The 6,979-nt window shown below is 41.1% G+C and overlaps 1 long non-coding RNA gene across 1 annotated transcript; it reads left to right on the top strand.

Annotated features, from left to right (window-relative positions):
• Positions 1-5,974: 5,974 nt before the first annotated feature.
• LOC138667749 (uncharacterized) lies at positions 5,975-6,676 on the top strand. Its single transcript, XR_011318920.1, has 4 exons — positions 5,975-6,030; positions 6,121-6,174; positions 6,261-6,316; positions 6,450-6,676. It is a non-coding gene; the product is annotated as an uncharacterized lncRNA (long non-coding RNA).
• The last annotated feature ends 303 nt before the right edge of the window (positions 6,677-6,979 follow it).

Genomic DNA, 6,979 nt, shown 5'->3' with positions numbered 1-6,979 from the left:
GGTATGGCTGTTGTACAGCATTTTTAAAGCACTGCAGAGCGCGAAACCGGAAGTGGCTGGTCCGAAACCGGAAGTGGCTGGTCCGAAACTGGAAGTGACGTTTCTCCGAGTGTGGGGACTGACTGAGCATGTGCTGGCTGTAGCCATGGAGATAGGAACGCCATACAGGAGCTAGGGGAGGCCGTAGAGGCAACGGTGTGGAGTGAAAGGCATAGGAATGGACTGAACATAGAGCGGAAGTCCCGCCCTGTTAAACTGTGTGTATATGTATATTGGCTATGGCAGAGCAAGCAGGAAATGTTAGTGAGGGCTGTAAGGAGGGCTGTATGGTATACAGTGGGTGATAGAGTGCTGTAGACTGGGCAGAGATTATGAGGATAATCAAAAATAGAGATAGGGAAAAAAATAATATACACATATTGTAGTGGTCGATCTTACAGAGGAAAAAAAAAAAAAATAAAAAAAAAAAAATAAATAAATAAAAATTAAATAAATAAATAAAATTGAAAATAATGAACTACAAAGAAAAATACGGACTTAAAAGTTGAACAAAATAAAAATAATGAAAAAATAATGAAAAATAATGAAAAAATAATGGAAAGTAATGGAAATGGAATAAAGAGAAAATAATGGAAATGAAATAAAGAGATAAACTGAAATAAGCTGAAAAAATGAACTGAAAAAAATGAACTGAAAAAATGAACTGAAAAAATAATGAGCTGAAAAAATGAACTGAAAAAAATGAACTGAAAAAATGAACTGAAAAAATAATGAACTGAAAAAATGAATAAAATGAACTGAAAACAATGAAAAAAAAAAAAATAATATATATATATATATATATATATATATATATATATATATACATATAACCCAAAGGTCATGGAACAAGAGTAAAAAGAGTACAAACTCACCTAGGATCGTGGTATGCTAGCGAGTCTGGAAAAAATGGAAAAAATATTAGTAAAGATGTTCATAGGAGCCAGTCCACTTCTCTATTAAGGCCCTTTGGTGTCATTGTATCCAACTTGTGGATCCAATATGTTTCCCGTGATTTGAGTAGCCTAATGTGGTCCCCACCTCTTCTGGGGCGAGGAACATGTTCGATGATTTGAAATTTTAACTGGGCCACTGTGTGTCTGGATTTGATGAAGTGGTCTGGCAGGGGTAGCCAGGTCTTGCCACACCTAATTGTCGATTTGTGGCTAGCGATTCGATCTTTAATCCGTTGTGTGGTTTCCCCCACATATAGGAGGCCACAAGGACATTTCACTAGGTATACCACAAAGTTTGAATTGCAAGTAAAAAAACCTTTGATTGGGTAGGACCGTCCAGTCCTCGGGTGGGTGATGTTTTCTGACCTAATGACATTCGAACAGGCAGCGCAACTGAGGCAGGGGAATGTACCGTTACGGCGGGAAGACAGAAGTTTTTGTGTGGTATTGGGGAGTGTACTCCCTATATCGGCTCTCACTAATTTGTCTTTGATATTGGGTGGTCTTTTTGTACACATTAGTACTGGTTCCCCAAAGGTCTTGATGTCAGGATAGGCCTTTGACAGGAGCGGCCAGTGTTTTCTGATGATGGAATGTACTTTGGGTATGAGCGGGTGATAGGTATGTACGAACGGAACTCTCTCAACTGTGTGTCTTGGTGGAGAGGGAGACTGTGGTGTTAAGGCATGTGTTTTCTCTTCCTGTAGCAACCGATTGGGGTAGTGTCTTTGTTGGAACTTCTGAGCCACTGTGCTTAATCTGTCCTTGCGGATTATTGGATCAGAGACAATACGTGACACCCTGTTAAACTGCGAACGCAGTAGACTGTTTTTCATAGATCTTGGGTGGCAGCTGGTATAGTGGAGTAGGCTGTTGCAGTCCGTTGGTTTGCAATATAGGTCTGTAGTGAGATGTCCCTGAAAATCCAGAAGAACTCTAGTGTCTAAGAATGGTACAGATTTTTTGTCATGGTGGATGGTAAATTGGAGCTCAGGGAGGATGGAATTGAGTTGGGAATGAAAAGACATCAGTAGTTCAGTTGTGCCTGTCCAAATGAAAAATATATCATCAATGTACCGGTGATAGTTTAGAATATGTTGCCGAAAGAGGTCATTGGTGTACATATGCGTGATTTCGAAGAAATTCATGAAGGCATTGGCATACGCGGGCGCAACGTTCGAGCCCATTGCTGTGCCGCATCTCTGGACATAGAATGTGTCCCCCGAAAGAAAGTAGTTCTCGTAAAGTACTATGTGTAGAAGGTCAAGACAGAACTGGATGGCGTTACTGGACATGTTAGATAGTTGCAATAGGTACTTAGTGGCTTCCATGCCCTTACTGTGTTGGATTCAAGTGTAGAGGCTGTTGACGTCTAGTGTAACTAGGGTACTGCCAGGGGGTACTGTGTCTAGTTGTCTAATGGTACTAAGAAAATGTCCGGTGTCCAAAAGGAAGGATTGAGTATTTTTGATGAGTGGCGTCAGGATTTTCTCAAGGAAAGTGGAGAGGGGAGATAATATGGAATCAGTTGAAGCTACAATAGGCCTGCCAGGGGGGTTGTGGAGAGATTTATGAATTTTGGGTAGCACATAAAAAACCGGTGTGATGGGATGGGGATTAATGAGATTTGTTGCGTTTTTTTTATCAATGGTATGTTGTTCAAGATATGAGTTTATCAGGCTATGGATTTTAGTGTTAATGGTAGTTACTGGATCTTTTTGTAAAGTGCCATATGTATTGGTGTCAGATAGTTGGCGGGTTATTTCGTCCATGTATTGTGTCCGATTCATTACTACAATGGCTCCCCCCTTGTCGGCTGGCTTTATGATGATGCTATTGTTGGTCTGTAGAGATGTGAGGGCTTGTCTCTCAGTAGATGAAAGATTAGAGCGTGAGGGAAAGAATCCTAGCTGTTGTTGGTGTGAAAGAGAATTGATCTCACGATCAATCAAGGAAATAAAAGTTTCAGAGGCATGGTAAGTGCGTGGAGGACAGAAATTGCTCCGATTTCGGAGACCTAGATAGGAAATAGACAATTCTGGTGTGGGGCTGACTGCCTCAGAAGGCGGTGGTTCCCAAGTATTGGTAGGATTAGTCCCAAAATGAGTTTTTAGTCTAATAGTCCTGTAGAATCTTTCCAGATCCTTCTTGAGCTGGAATGTATCCCATGTTGGTGTGGGACAAAACGAAAGTCCTTTTTGTAGAACTGAAAATTCCGCAGGGGAGAGGAGATGGTCAGAGATATTGATAATTAAGTTAGGAACCTCACCTGTGACCGTGTAGTCATCCTTTCGCTTTGATCTCCTTGTGCGTCTCCGTGGCCTGATAAACTAATATCTTGAACAACATACCATTGATAAAAAAAACGCAACATATCTCATTAATCCCCATCCCATCACACCGGTTTTTTATGTGCTACCCAAAATTCATAAATCTCTCCACAACCCCCCCGGCAGGCCTATCGTAGCTTCAACTGATTCCATATTATCTCCCCTCTCCACTTTCCTTGAGAAAATCCTGACGCCACTCATCAAAAATACTCAATCCTTCCTTTTGGACACCGGACATTTTCTTAGTACCATTAGACAACTAGCCACAGTACCCCCTGGCAGTACACTAGTTACACTAGACGTCAACAGCCTCTACTCTTCAATCCAACACAGTAAGGGCATGGAAGCCACTAAGTACCTATTGCAACTATCTAACATGTCCAGTAACGCCATCCAGTTCTGTCTTGACCTTCTACACATAGTACTTTACGAGAACTACTTTCTTTCGGGGGACACATTCTATGTCCAGAGATGCGGCACAGCAATGGGCTCGAACGTTGCGCCCGCGTATGCCAATGCCTTCATGAATTTCTTCGAAATCACGCATATGTACACCAATGACCTCTTTCGGCAACATATTCTAAGCTATCACCGGTACATTGATGATATATTTTTCATTTGGACAGGCACAACTGAACTACTGATGTCTTTTCATTCCCAACTCAATTCCATCCTCCCTGAGCTCCAATTTACCATCCACCATGACAAAAAATCTGTACCATTCTTAGACACTAGAGTTCTTCTGGATTTTCAGGGACATCTCACTACAGACCTATATTGCAAACCAACGGACTGCAACAGCCTACTCCACTATACCAGCTGCCACCCAAGATCTATGAAAAACAGTCTACCGCGTTCGCAGTTTAACAGGGTGTCACGTATTGTCTCTGATCCAATAATCCGCAAGGACAGATTAAGCACAGTGGCTCAGAAGTTCCAACAAAGACACTACCCCAATCGGTTGCTACAGGAAGAGAAAACACATGCCTTAACACCACAGTCTCCCTCTCCACCAAGACACACAGTTGAGAGAGTTCCGTTCGTACATACCTATCACCCGCTCATACCCAAAGTACATTCCATCATCAGAAAACACTGGCCGCTCCTGTCCAAGGCCTATCCTGACATCAAGACCTTTGGGGAACCAGTACTAATGTGTACAAAAAGACCACCCAATATCAAAGACAAATTAGTGAGAGCCGATATAGGGAGTACACGCCCCAATACCACACAAAAACTTCTGTCTTCCCGCCGTAACGGTACATTCCCCTGCCTCAGTTGCGCTGCCTGTTCGAATGTGATTAGGTCAGAAAACATCACCCACCCGAGGACTGGACGGTCCTACCCAATCAAAGGTTTTTTTACTTGCAATTCAAACTTTGTGGTATACCTAGTGAAGTGTCCTTGTGGCCTCCTATATGTGGGGGAAACCACACAACGGATTAAAGATCGAATCGCTAGCCACAAATCGACAATTAGGTGTGGCAAGACCTGGCTACCCCTGCCAGACCACTTCATCAAATCCAGACACACAGTGGCCCAGTTAAAATTTCAAATCATCGAACATGTTCCTCGCCCCAGAAGAGGTGGGGACCACATTAGGCTACTCAAATCACGGGAAACATATTGGATCCACAAGTTGGATACAATGACACCAAAGGGCCTTAATAGAGAAGTGGACTGGCTCCTATGAACATCTTTACTAATATTTTTTCCATTTTTTCCAGACTCGCTAGCATACCACGATCCTAGGTGAGTTTGTACTCTTTTTACTCTTGTTCCATGACCTTTGGGTTATATGTATATATATATATATATATATATATATATATATTTTTTTTTTTTTTTTTCATTGTTTTCAGTTCATTTTATTCATTTTTTCAGTTCATTATTTTTTCAGTTCATTTTTTCAGTTCATTTTTTTCAGTTCATTTTTTCAGCTCATTATTTTTTCAGTTCATTTTTTCAGTTCATTTTTTTCAGTTCATTTTTTCAGCTCATTTCAGTTTATCTCTTTATTTCATTTCCATTATTTTCTCTTTATTCCATTTCCATTACTTTCCATTATTTTTTCATTATTTTTCATTATTTTTTCATTATTTTTATTTTGTTCAACTTTTAAGTCCGTATTTTTCTTTGTAGTTCATTATTTTCAATTTTATTTATTTAATTATTTAATTTTTTTATTTATTTTTTTTTTTTTTTTCCTCTGTAAGATCGACCACTACAATATGTGTATATTATTTTTTTCCCTATCTCTATTTTTGATTATCCTCATAATCTCTGCCCAGTCTACAGCACTCTATCACCCACTGTATACCATACAGCCCTCCTTACAGCCCTCACTAACATTTCCTGCTTGCTCTGCCATAGCCAATATACATATACACACAGTTTAACAGGGCGGGACTTCCGCTCTATGTTCAGTCCATTCCTATGCCTTTCACTCCACACCGTTGCCTCTACGGCCTCCCCTAGCTCCTGTATGGCGTTCCTATCTCCATGGCTACAGCCAGCACATGCTCAGTCAGTCCCCACACTCGGAGAAACGTCACTTCCAGTTTCGGACCAGCCACTTCCGGTTTCGGACCAGCCACTTCCGGTTTCGCGCTCTGCAGTGCTTTAAAAATGCTGTACAACAGCCATACCGACAGCTAACACTGCAGCTAGGCACGGGAGCGCCGCTACCTCCTTCCTCCATTAAGGTAAATACCATGGCGACTTTATACTTCCACCAACCCAGCACTTTCTTCTTTTTATATATTCACTTACATTGAACATGTCTGCCATTACAGATCCAAAGTTGTCCCTACATTGCGCAGATACGCCTGGGCATTACGTAAATATAGGTATCTACCCCCTACTTAACCTCCTCTCTTCCCTGGCTCCTCTCTTCAGTACATACGTACTAATGTACTTCTCCTATTCTCTGCAGCATCACTGGGATCCCTATCCCTATTCTCCCTATACGCACTAAACTCTCCAAACAAGGTAACAATATGTTGTTATTATTTTAATTATACCAGTCCCTAATGTACTGTATAGGGAGTCCCTCGATGTGTGCATATATTTGTATATATTTGTAAATAGTTGTACATATGCTCATTGATCTATTTCCAATTAGGATGACCTGGACCTCTGGGGACTCTTATGGATATAAGGATCTACCATGCATTGATTGTTTTGTGTTACATTTTGTTTCTTTCTTATTTTGGTTATTTTCTTTATTTTCTTTATCGTCTACAGCGAGTATGATGAAGGCTCTGGTGGAGCCGAAACGTCTCTTATCGCTTTTTTGAAATATTCTGTTATGCTCCCTGAACACATTTAATAAATTTGTTAAAAATTTGGCATTATATTCCCTTTGAGAGTGCGGTGAAATTTATATTTTGCTCCAGAGACTGGCAGGACAGCTAATTGCAAGTTACTGATCCGCCCCAACACCCAGGAGGCACGGTGGCACCGCTTAGAGGCTGGGGCATGATAGAGTCCCTGTAAAAAGCCTCAAGCCACAGGTCATACGGGTTTGTCCTATCCATCTGGGGGACAGAGAGAAAGAGATAACATCAATAACATCTACAACATCTGTGAGGACCTTATAAGAGGCTTAGCAGTAACGTACAACAACACCCAGGCGCTAGAGGAAGGCTACTG

The sequence above is a fragment of the Ranitomeya imitator genome, chromosome 2 (assembly GCF_032444005.1).
Source record: "Ranitomeya imitator isolate aRanImi1 chromosome 2, aRanImi1.pri, whole genome shotgun sequence".
NCBI classification, from domain to species: domain Eukaryota; kingdom Metazoa; phylum Chordata; class Amphibia; order Anura; family Dendrobatidae; genus Ranitomeya; species Ranitomeya imitator.
The sequence above is the reverse complement of the archived record's forward strand: the minus strand, read 5'-3'. Positions and strand labels throughout refer to the sequence as shown.